Raw genomic sequence first — 12,500 nt, 5'->3', positions numbered from 1 at the left:
TTGTCATTATTGTTAATTTTCTTCGGTTTTCTATTTGAGATTTTTAGAGTTGATAGGGAAGCTGAGAGGTCAAATATACTGTTAAGATTTTCTACTGCCAAGTTTACATCTTCACTATTACAGCGGAACGTTTTACCCAGGAAATTGTCTAAAAGGGATTTAATTTGTTGTTGCCTAATTGTTTTTTGGTAGGTTTCCAAACTGCATTCCTTCCATCTATAGCATTTCTTAATGTTACTCAGTTCCTTTGGCTTTGATGCCTCATGATTGAGTATTGCTCTGTTTAAGTAGACTGTGATTTTGCTGTGGTCTGATAGGGGTGTCAGTGGGCTGACTGTGAACGCTCTGAGAGACTCTGGGTTGAGGTCAGTGATAAAGCAGTCTACAGTAATACTGCCAAGAGATGAGCTATAGGTGTACCTACCATAGGAGTCCCCTCGAATTCTACCGTTGACTATGTACATACCCAGCGTGCGACAGAGCTGCAGGAGTTGTGACCCGTTTTTGTTGGTTATGTTGTCATAGTTGTGCCTAGGGGGGCATATGTGGGAGGGAATGCTGTCACCTCCAGGCAGGTGTTTGTCCCCCTGTGTGCTGAGGGTGTCAGGTTCTTGTCCGGTTCTGGCATTTAGGTCGCCACAGACTAGTACATGTCCCTGGGCCTGGAAATGATTGATTTCCCCCTCCAGGATCGAGAAGCTGTCTTCATTAAAGTATGGGGATTCTAGTGGGGGGATATAGGTAGCACACAGGAGGACATTTTTCTCTGTCAGGATCTTATTATCTTATCTTATTGTTTTATTTATTTTATTTTACCTTTATTTAACCAGGTAGGCCAGTTGAGAACACCTTTATTTAACCAGGTAGGCTAGTTGAGAACACCTTTATTTAACCAGGTAGGCAAGTTGAGAACAAGTTCTCATTTACAATTGCGACCTGGCCAAGATAAAGCAAAGCAGTTCGACACATACAACGACACAGAGTTACACATGGAGTAAAACAAACATACAGTCAATAATACAGTATAAACGAGTCTATATACGATGTGAGCAAATGAGGTGAGATAAGGGAGGTAAAGGCAAAAATGCCATGGTGGCAAAGTAAATACAATATAGCAAGTAAAACACTGGAATGGTAGATTTGCAGTGGAAGAATGTGCAAAGTAGAAATAAAAATAATGGGGTGCAAAGGAGCAAAATAAATAAATAAATTAAATACAGTAGGGAAAGAGGTAGTTGTTTGGGCTAAATTATAGGTGGGCTATGTACAGGTGCAGTAATCTGTGAGCTGCTCTGACATTTGGTGCTTAAAGCTAGTGAGGGAGATAAGTGTTTCAAGTTTCAGAGATTTTTGTAGTTCGTTCCAGTCATTGGCAGCAGAGAACTGGAAAGAGAGGCGAAATGAAAGAAGTTTACACCTTATCCTAGAGCTGGCCATCCGTCAAAACTGAGCAATCGAGGGAACTTTGAACTCCATGGTCACTACGACAGAGCTCCAGAGTTCCTCTGTGGAGATGGGAGAACCTTCCAGAAGGACAACCATCTCTCCACCAATCAGGCCTTCAAGATAGAGTGGCCAGATGGAAGCCACTCCTCAGTAAAAAGGCACATGGAGTTTGCCGAAAGGCACTTAAAGGTCTCAGACCATGAGAAACAAGATTCTCTGGTCTGATGAAACCAAGATTGAAGTCTTTGGCCTGAATGCCAAGCGTCACATCTGGAGGAAACCTGGCCAATACCATCCCTACGGTGAAAAATGGTGGTGGCAGCATCATGCTGTGGGGATGTTTTTCAGTGGCAGGGACTGGGAGACTAGTCAGGATCGAGGGGAAGGTGACCGTAGCAAGGTACAGAGAGATACTTGATGAAAACCTGCTCCAGAGCGCTCAGGAACTCAGACTGGGGGCGAAGGTTCACCTTCCAACAGGACAACAACCCTAAGCACACAGCCAGGACATTGCAGCTTCGGGACAAGTCTCTGATTGTCTTTGAGTGGCCCAGCCAGAGCCCGGATTTGAACCCGATCGAACATCTCTGGAGAGACTTGAAAATAGCTGTGCAGTGACACTCCACATCCAACCTGACAGAGCTTGAGAGGATCTGTAGAGAAGAATGTGAGAAACTCCCCAAATACAGGTGTACCAAGCTTGTAGCATCATACCCAAGAAGACTCAAGGCTGTAATTGCCGCCAAAGGTGCTTCAACAAACTGAGTTAAGGGTCTGAATACTTATGCAAATGGAATATTTCATTTTTATGCAAAAATGTCTTAAAACCTGTTTTTACTTTGTCATTATGGGGCGGCATTTTGGGGCGGCAGGCTAGCCTAGTGGTTAGAGCGTTGGACTAGTAACTGGAAGGTTGCAAGTTCAAACCCCCGAGCTGTCGTTCTGCCCCTGAACAGGCAGTTAACCCACTGTTCCTAGGCCGTCATTGAAAATAAGAATTTGTTCTTAACTGACTTGCCTAGTTAAATAAAGGTAAAATAAAAAAAATATGGGTGTGAAGATTGATGAAAAACATTGTAATCCGTTTTAGAACAAGGCTGTAATGTAACAATATGTGGAAAAAGTTAAGGGGTCTGAATACTTTGAGTGAACTGTATATACAGTACCAGTCAAAAGTTTGGACACCTACTCATTCAAGGGTTAGTCTTTATTTTGACTCTTTTCTACATTGTAGAATGATAGTGAAGACTTCAAAACTGTTAAATAACACATATGTAATCATGTTGTAAGCAATAAAGTGTTAAACAAATATATTTTATATCTGAGATTCTTCAAATAGCCACCCTTTGCCTTGATGTCAGCTTTGCACACTCTTGGAATTCTCTCAACCAGCTTCACCTGGAATGCTTTTCCAACAGTCTTGAAGGAGTCCCCACATATGCTGAGCACTTGTTGGCTGCTTTTCCTTCACTCTGCGGTCCAGCTCGTCCCAAACCATCTCAATTGGGTTGAGGTCAGGTGACTCTGGAGGCCAGGTCATCTGATGCAGCACTCCATCACTCTCCTTCTTGGTTAAATAGCCCTTACACAGCCTGGAGGTGTGTTGGGTCATTGTCCTGTTGAAAAACAAATGATAGTTCCACTAAGACCAAACCAGATGGGATGACGTATTGCTGCAGAATGCTGTGGAAGCCATGCTAGTAAAGTGTGCCTTGAATTCTAAATAAATCACAGACAGTGTCACCAGCAAGGCACCCCTACACCATCACACTTCCTCCTCCATGCTTCATCTGGAGATAATCTGTTTACCTACTCTGCGTCTCACAAAGACATGACTGTTGGAACCGAAAATCTCATATTTGGATTTATCAGACAGATTGAGTACAGATTTCCACAGGTTTAATGTCCGTTTCTCGTGTTTCTTGGCCCAAGCAAGTCTCTTCTTCTTATTGGTGTCCTTTAGAAGTGGTTTCCTTTCAGCAATTCGACCATGAAGGCCTGATTCACACAGGCCTGTCTCCTCTGAACAGTTGATGATGATGTCTGTTACTTGAACTCTGTGAGGCATTTATTTGGGGTGCAATTTCTGAGGCTTCAAACTGTAATGAACTTATCCTCTGCAGCAGAGGTAACTCTGGGTCTTCATTTCCTGTGGCGGCCATCATGAGAGCCAGTTTCATCATAGCGCTTGATGGTTTTTGCGACCTTCATGTCTTAAGGTAACGATGGACTGTCGTTTTTCTTTGCTTATTTGAGCGGTTCTTACCATAATATGGACTTGGTCTTTTACCAAATAGGGCTATGTTCTGTATACAACCCCTACCTTGTCACAACACAACTGATTGGCTCAAACGGAAGAAAAAAAAACTCCACAAATTCACTTTTAACAAGGCACACCTGTTAATTGAAATGCATTCCAGGTGACTACCTCATGAAGCTGGTTGAGAGAATGCGAAGTGTGTGAAAAGCTGTCATCAAGGCAAAGGGTGGCTATTTGAATCTCAAATATAAAATATATTTTGATGTGTTTAACTCTTTAAAAAAAAAAAATTGTTTAGTTACTTCATGATTCCATGTGTGTTATTTAATAGTTTTGATGTCTTCACTATTATTCTACAATGTAGAAAATAGTGAAACATTAAGAAAAAGCCTTGAATGAGTAGGTGTGTGTCCAAACTTTTGCTTGGTACTGTAAATATGGGGCGGCAGGGTAGCCTAGTGGTTAGAGCGTTGGACTAGTAACCGGAAGGTTTCAAGTTCAAACCCCCGAGCTGACAAGGTACAGCTCTGTCCCTAAACAAGGCAGTTAACCCACTGTTCCCAGGCCGTCATTGAAAATAAGAATTTGTTCTTAACTGACTTGCCTAGTTAAATAAAGGTACAAAAATATCTATCTATCCTCCTCTTTCTTTCTATCTATATCTCTCTTTTCCCAATCTCTCTCTCTCTCTCTCTCTCTCTCTCTCTCTCTCTCTCCCTCTGTCTCTCTCTGTCTCTCTCTCTCTCTGTGTCTCTCGCTCTCTCTGTCTCTCTCCCTCTGTCTCTCTCTCTCTCTCTCTGTCTCTCTCTCTCTCTCTCTCTCTCTCTCTCTCTCCCTCTCTCTCTCTCTCTGTCTCTCTCTCTCTCTCTGTCTCTCTCTCTCTCTGTCTCTCTCTCTCTCTGTCTCTCTCTCTCTCTGTCTCTCTCTGTCTCTCTCTCTCTCTGTCTCTCTCTCTCTCTGTCTCTCTCTCTCTCTCTCTCTGTCTCTCTCTCTCTCTGTCTCTCTCTGTCTCTCTCTCTCTCTCTGTCTCTCTCTCTCTCTGTCTCTCTCTCTCTGTCTCTCTCTCTCTCTCTCTCTCTGTCTCTCTCTCTCTCTCTCTCTCTATGTATATATATATATATGTGAGAGGAACCCAGCTAGAGCACCAGTAGATGTCAGTGTGCACCACAGATGATTCTGTACTCTGGTTGTTATCATCTCTGAACGGGGGTCACAGTCATCATCCAGCTATAGTGGTTTCTCCAGAAAAGCAGGAAATGGAGTGGAACCTCTCTTGGTTGGCTGTTCCAGCTGAATGATTACAGTAGCTCCCAATGCAGTGTTAGTACCACTGAGCCCTTCCTATTGTATCAGAGGGAGAAGAGGGAGAAGAGATGATGGTGAAAATATAGCACTCTTCTTAAAAATGTGAAAAATTTATAAGTTGTGATTGTTCCTGGTTAGAATATTCATGTAGATTTTTTTTAGACCAATAAATGTATTGTATTGTATTGTATTCACAGCTAAAGAGGTTTTACCTACATTCAAGAGTGGACACACACACACCTTACACATGTTTTACCTTCTCATGCATTAGGAATGCCCCCCCCCCCCTCAGTAACTAATCTATGCCCCCCTCAGTAACTAATCTATGCCCCCCTCAGTAACTAATCTATGTCCCCCTCAGTAACTAATCTATGTCCCCCCTCAGTAACTAATCTATGTACCCCCCTCAGTAACTAATCTATGCCCCCCTCAGTAACTAATCTATGTCCCCCCCTCAGTAACTAATCTATGTTGTCCCCCCCTCAGTAACTAATCTATGTCCCCCCCTCAGTAACTAATCTATGTCCCCCCCCTCAGTAACTAATCTATGTCCCCCCCTCAGTAACTAATCTATGTCCTCCCCCCTCAGTAACTAATCTATGTCCCCCCTCAGTAACTAATCTATGCCCCCCCTCAGTAACTAATCTATGTCCCCCCTCAGTAACTAATCTATGTCCCCCCCTCAGTAACTAATCTATGTCCCCCCCTCAGTAACTAATCTATGCCCCCCCCTCAGTAACTAATCTATGTCCCCCCCTCAGTAACTAATCTATGTCCCCCCCTCAGTAACTAATCTATGTCCCCCCCTCAGTAACTAATCTATGCCCCCCCCTCAGTAACTAATCTATGTCCCCCCCTCAGTAACTAATCTATGTCCCCCCCTCAGTAACTAATCTATGTCCCCCCCTCAGTAACTAATCTATGCCCCCCCCCCTCAGTAACTAATCTATGCCCCCCCCCCTCCTCAATTACTAATCTATAACCCCCTCAGTAACTAATCTCTGTCCGCCCCTCAGTAACTAATCTATGTCCCCCCCCTCCTCAATTACTAATCTATAACCCCCTCAATAACTAATCTATGCCCCCCCTCAGTAACTAATCTATGTCTCCACCTCAGTAACTAATCTATGTCCCCCCCCTCAGTAACTAATCTATAACCCCCTCAGTAACTAATCTATGTCCCCCCCCCTCAGTAACTAATCTATGTCCCCCTCAGTAACTAATCTATGTCCCCCCCCTCCTCAGTAACTAATCTATGCCCCCCCTCAGTAACTAATCTATAACCCCCTCAGTAACTAATCTATGTCCCCCTCAGTAACTAATCTATGTCCCCCCTCAGTAACTAATCTATAACCCCCTCAGTAACTAATCTATGTCCCCCCCCCTCAGTAACTAATCTATAACCCCCTCAGTAACTAATCTATGTCCCCCTCAGTAACTAATCTATGTCCCCCCTCAGTAACTAATCTATAACCCCCTCAGTAACTAATCTATAACCCCCTCAGTAACTAATCTATGTCCCCCCCCTCAGTAACTAATCTATGTTCCCCTCAGTAACTAATCTATGTCCCCGCTCAGTAACTAATCTATGTCCCCCCTCAGTAACTAATCTATGTCCCCCACCCCCTCAGTAACTAATCTATAACCCCCTCAGTAACTAATCTATGCCCCCCCCCCTCAGTAACTAATCTATAACCCCCTCAGTAACTAATCTATGCCCCCCCCCTCAGTAACTAATCTATGTCCCCCCCCTCAGTAACTAATCTATGTCCCCCCCTCAGTAACTAATCTATGTCCCCCCCCTCAGTAACTAATCTATGTCCCCCCCCTCAGTAACTAATCTATGTCCCCCCCCTCAGTAACTAATCTATGTCCCCCCCTCAGTAACTAATCTATGTCCCCCCCCTCAGTAACTAATCTATGTCCCCCCCCTCAGTAACTAATCTATGTCCTCCCCCCTCAGTAACTAATCTATGTCGTCCCCCCCCCTCAGTAACTAATCTATGCCCCCCCCCCAGTAACTAATCTATGCCCCCCCCTCAGTAACTAATCTATGCCCCCCCCTCAGTAACTAATCTCTGCCCCCCTCAGTAACTAATCTATGCCCCCCCCAGTAACTAATCTATGTCCCCCCCCAGTAACTAATCTATGCCCCCCCCCTCAGTAACTAATCTATGCCCCCCCCCTCAGTAACTAATCTATTCCCCCCCCCTCAGTAACTAATCTATGCCCCCCCCCCAGTAACTAATCTATGCCCCCCCCCAGTAACTAATCTATGCCCCCCTCAGTAACTAATCTATATCCCCCCCCTCAGTAACTAATCTATGTCCCCCCTCAGTAACTAATCTATGTCCCCCCTCAGTAACTAATCTATGTCCCCCCCTCAGTAACTAATCTATGTCCCCCCCTCAGTAACTAATCTATGTCCCCCCCTCAGTAACTAATCTATGTCCCCCCCTCAGTAACTAATCTATGTCCCCCCCTCAGTAACTAATCTATGCCCCCCCTCAGTAACTAATCTATGTCCCCCCTCAGTAACTAATCTATGTCCCCCCCTCAGTAACTAATCTATGTCCCCCCCTCAGTAACTAATCTATGTCCCCCCCTCAGTAACTAATCTATGTCCCCCCCTCAGTAACTAATCTATGTCCCCCCCCTCAGTAACTAATCTATGTCCCCCCCCTCAGTAAGTAATCTATGTCCCCCCCTCAGTAACTAATCTATGTCCCCCCCCTCAGTAACTAATCTATGTCCCCCCCCTCAGTAACTAATCTATGTCCTCCCCCCTCAGTAACTAATCTATGTCCCCCCCCCTCAGTAACTAATCTATGCCCCCCCCCCCCAGTAACTAATCTATTCCCCCCCCTCAGTAACTAATCTCTGCCCCCCTCAGTAACTAATCTATGCCCCCCCCAGTAACTAATCTATGTCCCCCCCCAGTAACTAATCTATGCCCCCCCCCTCAGTAACTAATCTATGCCCCCCCCCCCCCTCAGTAACTAATCTATGCACCCCCCCTCAGTAACTAATCTATCCCCCCCCCTCAGTAACTAATCTATGCCCCCCCCCCAGTAACTAATCTATGCCCCCCCCCCCAGTAACTAATCTATGCCCCCCTCAGTAACTAATCTATATCCCCCCCCTCAGTAACTAATCTATGTCCCCCCTCAGTAACTAATCTATGTCCCCCCTCAGTAACTAATCTATGTCCCCCCTCAGTAACTAATCTATGTCCCCCCCTCAGTAACTAATCTATGTCCCCCTCAGTAACTAATCTATGTCCCCCCCTCAGTAACTAATCTATGTCCCCCCCTCAGTAACTAATCTATGTCCCCCCCTCAGTAACTAATCTATGTCCCCCCCTCAGTAACTAATCTATGTCCCCCCCCTCAGTAACTAATCTATGCCCCCCCTCAGTAACTAATCTATGTACCCCCTCAGTAACTAATCTATGTCCCCCCCTCAGTAACTAATCTATGTCCCCCCCTCAGTAACTAATCTATGTCCCCCCTCAGTAACTAATCTATGTCCCCCCCTCAGTAACTAATCTATGTCCCCCCCTCAGTAACTAATCTATGCCCCCCCCCTCAGTAACTAATCTATGACCCCCCCTCAGTAACTAATCTATGTCCCCCCCTCAGTAACTAATCTATGCCCCCCCTCAGTAACTAATCTATGCCCCCCCCCTCCTCAGTAACTAATATATGTCTCCCCCCCCCCCTCCTCAGTAACGAATCTATGCCCCCCCCCTTCCTCAATTACTAATCTATAACCCCCTCAGTAACTAATCTATGTCCCCCCCTCAGTAACTAATCTATGTCCCCCTCAGTAACTAATCTATGTCCCCCCCTCAGTAACTAATCTATGTCCCCCCCTCAGTAACTAATCTATGTCCCCCCCTCAGTAACTAATCTATGTCCCCCCCTCAGTAACTAATCTATGTCCCCCCCCTCAGTAACTAATCTATGCCCCCCCTCAGTAACTAATCTATGTCCCCCCTCAGTAACTAATCTATGTCCCCCCCTCAGTAACTAATCTATGTCCCCCCCTCAGTAACTAATCTATGTCCCCCCTCAGTAACTAATCTATGTCCCCCCCTCAGTAACTAATCTATGTCCCCCCCTCAGTAACTAATCTATGCCCCCCCCCCTCAGTAACTAATCTATGACCCCCCCTCAGTAACTAATCTATGTCCCCCCCTCAGTAACTAATCTATGCCCCCCCTCAGTAACTAATCTATGCCCCCCCCTCCTCAGTAACTAATATATGTCTCCCCCCCCCCCTCCTCAGTAACTAATCTATGTCCCCCCCCCATCAGTAACTAATCTATGTCCCCCCCCTCCTCAGTAACTAATCTATGTCCCCCCCCTCCTCAGTAACTAATCTATGTGTCGTCGTCCCCCCCCCCCCCCTCAGTAACTAATCTATGTCCCCCCCCTCAGTAACTAATCTATGTCCCCCCCTCAGTAACTAATCTATAACCCCCTCAGTAACTAATCTATGCCCCCTCCTCAGTAACTAGTCTATGCCCCCCCCCCCTCAGTAACTAATCTATGTCCCCCCTCAATAACTAATCTATGCCCCCCCTCAGTAACTAATCTATGTCCCCCCCCTCAGTAACTAATCTATAACCCCCTCAGTAACTAATCTATGCCCCCCCCCTCAGTAACTAATCTATAACCCCCTCAGTAACTAATCTATGTCCCCCCCCTCAGTAACTAATCTATAACCCCCTCAGTAACTAACCTATGTTCCACTCAGTAACTAATCTATGTCCCCCCTCAGTAACTAATCTATGTCCCCCCCCCCTCAGTAACTAATCTATAACCCCCTCAGTAACTAATCTATGCCCCCCCCCTCAGTAACTAATCTATAACCCCCTCAGTAACTAATCTATGTCCCCCCATTTAGTAACTCATCTATGTCCCCCCCCTCAGTAACTAATCTATGCCCCCCTCAGTGACTAATCTATGCCCCCCTCAGTAACTAATCCATGTCCCCCCCCTCAGTAACTAATCTATAACCCCCTCAGTAACTAATCTATGTCCCCCCCCCCTCAGTAACTAATCTATGTCCCCCCCCCCTCAGTAACTAATCTATGTCCCCCCCCTCCTCAGTAACTAATCTATGTCCCCCCCCCCTCAGTAACTAATCTATGTCCCCCCCCCCTCAGTAACTAATCTATGTCCCCCCCCCCCTCAGTAACTAATCTATTCCCCCCCCCCTCCTCCTCAGTAACTAATCTATGCCCCCCCCCCCTCAGTAACTAATCTATGTCCCCCCCCCCTCAGTAACTAATCTATGTCCCCCCCCCCTCAGTAACTAATCTATGTCCCCCCCCCCTCAGTAACTAATCTATGTCCCCCCCCCCCCTCAGTAACTAATCTATTCCCCCCCCCCTCCTCCTCAGTAACTAATCTATGCCCCCCCCCCCCCCCCCTCAGTAACTAATCTATGTCCCCCCCTCCTCAGTAACTAATCTATGTCCCCCCCCCCTCAGTAACTAATCTATGTCCCCCCCCTCCTCAGTAACTAATCTATGTCCCCCCCCCTCAGTAACTAATCTATTCCCCCCCCCCTCCTCCTCAGTAACTAATCTATGCCCCCCCCTCAGTAACTAATCTATGTCCCCCCCCCTCAGTAACTAATCTATGTCCCCCCCCTCCTCAGTAACTAATCTATGTCCCCCCCCTCCTCAGTAACTAATCTATGTGTCGTCGTCCCCCCCCCCCCCCTCAGTAACTAATCTATTCCCCCCCCCTCCTCCTCAGTAACTAATCTATGTCCCCCCCCCTCAGTAACTAATCTATGTCCCCCGCTCCTCAGTAACTAATCTACCCCCCCCCTCAGTAACTAATCTATTTCCCCCTATTACAGAGATCAGATCTTCAACCAGTCGACAGAGCTGGTGTGCAGGGCCTCTCTCTCTCTATCTATGTCCCCCCCTCAGTAACTAATCTATGTCCCCCCCTCAGTAACTAATCTATGCCCCCCCCCTCAGTAACTAATCTATGACCCCCCCTCAGTAACTAATCTATGTCCCCCCCTCAGTAACTAATCTATGCCCCCCCTCAGTAACTAATCTATGCCCCCCCCCTCCTCAGTAACTAATATATGTCTCCCCCCCCCCTCCTCAGTAACGAATCTATGCCCCCCCCCTTCCTCAATTACTAATCTATAACCCCCTCAGTAACTAATCTATGTCCCCCCCTCAGTAACTAATCTATGTCCCCCTCAGTAACTAATCTATGTCCCCCCCTCAGTAACTAATCTATGTCCCCCCCTCAGTAACTAATCTATGTCCCCCCCTCAGTAACTAATCTATGTCCCCCCCTCAGTAACTAATCTATGTCCCCCCCCTCAGTAACTAATCTATGCCCCCCCTCAGTAACTAATCTATGTCCCCCCTCAGTAACTAATCTATGTCCCCCCCTCAGTAACTAATCTATGTCCCCCCCTCAGTAACTAATCTATGTCCCCCCTCAGTAACTAATCTATGTCCCCCCCTCAGTAACTAATCTATGTCCCCCCCTCAGTAACTAATCTATGCCCCCCCCCTCAGTAACTAATCTATGACCCCCCCTCAGTAACTAATCTATGTCCCCCCCTCAGTAACTAATCTATGCCCCCCCTCAGTAACTAATCTATGCCCCCCCCCTCCTCAGTAACTAATATATGTCTCCCCCCCCCCCTCCTCAGTAACTAATCTATGTCCCCCCCCCCATCAGTAACTAATCTATGTCCCCCCCCTCCTCAGTAACTAATCTATGTCCCCCCCCTCCTCAGTAACTAATCTATGTGTCGTCGTCCCCCCCCCCCCCCCCCCTCAGTAACTAATCTATGTCCCCCCCCCTCAGTAACTAATCTATGTCCCCCCCTCAGTAACTAATCTATAACCCCCTCAGTAACTAATCTATGCCCCCCCCTCAGTAACTAGTCTATGTCCCCCCCCCCTCAGTAACTAATCTATGTCCCCCCTCAATAACTAATCTATGCCCCCCCTCAGTAACTAATCTATGTCCCCCCCCTCAGTAACTAATCTATAACCCCCTCAGTAACTAATCTATGCCCCCCCCCCTCAGTAACTAATCTATAACCCCCTCAGTAACTAATCTATGTCCCCCCCCTCAGTAACTAATCTATAACCCCCTCAGTAACTAACCTATGTTCCACTCAGTAACTAATCTATGTCCCCCCTCAGTAACTAATCTATGTCCCCCCCCCCTCAGTAACTAATCTATAACCCCCTCAGTAACTAATCTATGCCCCCCCCCTCAGTAACTAATCTATAACCCCCTCAGTAACTAATCTATGTCCCCCCATTTAGTAACTAATCTATGTCCCCCCCCTCAGTAACTAATCTATGCCCCCCTCAGTGACTAATCTATGCCCCCCTCAGTAACTAATCCATGTCCCCCCCCTCAGTAACTAATCTATAACCCCCTCAGTAACTAATCTATGTCCCCCCCCCCTCAGTAACTAATCTATG

At 46.5% G+C, this 12,500-nt stretch overlaps 1 protein-coding gene across 2 annotated transcripts in view; it reads left to right on the top strand.

Annotated features, from left to right (window-relative positions):
- The window catches only part of cog6 (component of oligomeric golgi complex 6), a 185,037-nt gene that overhangs the window by 171,635 nt on the left and 902 nt on the right, over positions 1 to 12,500 (top strand). The gene's annotated exons all lie outside the window — the stretch shown is intronic.

Source organism: Oncorhynchus mykiss, chromosome 27 (assembly GCF_013265735.2).
Source record: "Oncorhynchus mykiss isolate Arlee chromosome 27, USDA_OmykA_1.1, whole genome shotgun sequence".
NCBI lineage: Eukaryota > Metazoa > Chordata > Actinopteri > Salmoniformes > Salmonidae > Oncorhynchus > Oncorhynchus mykiss.
Note: the sequence above shows the minus strand (reverse complement) of the source record. Positions and strands in the feature narration are given on the sequence as shown.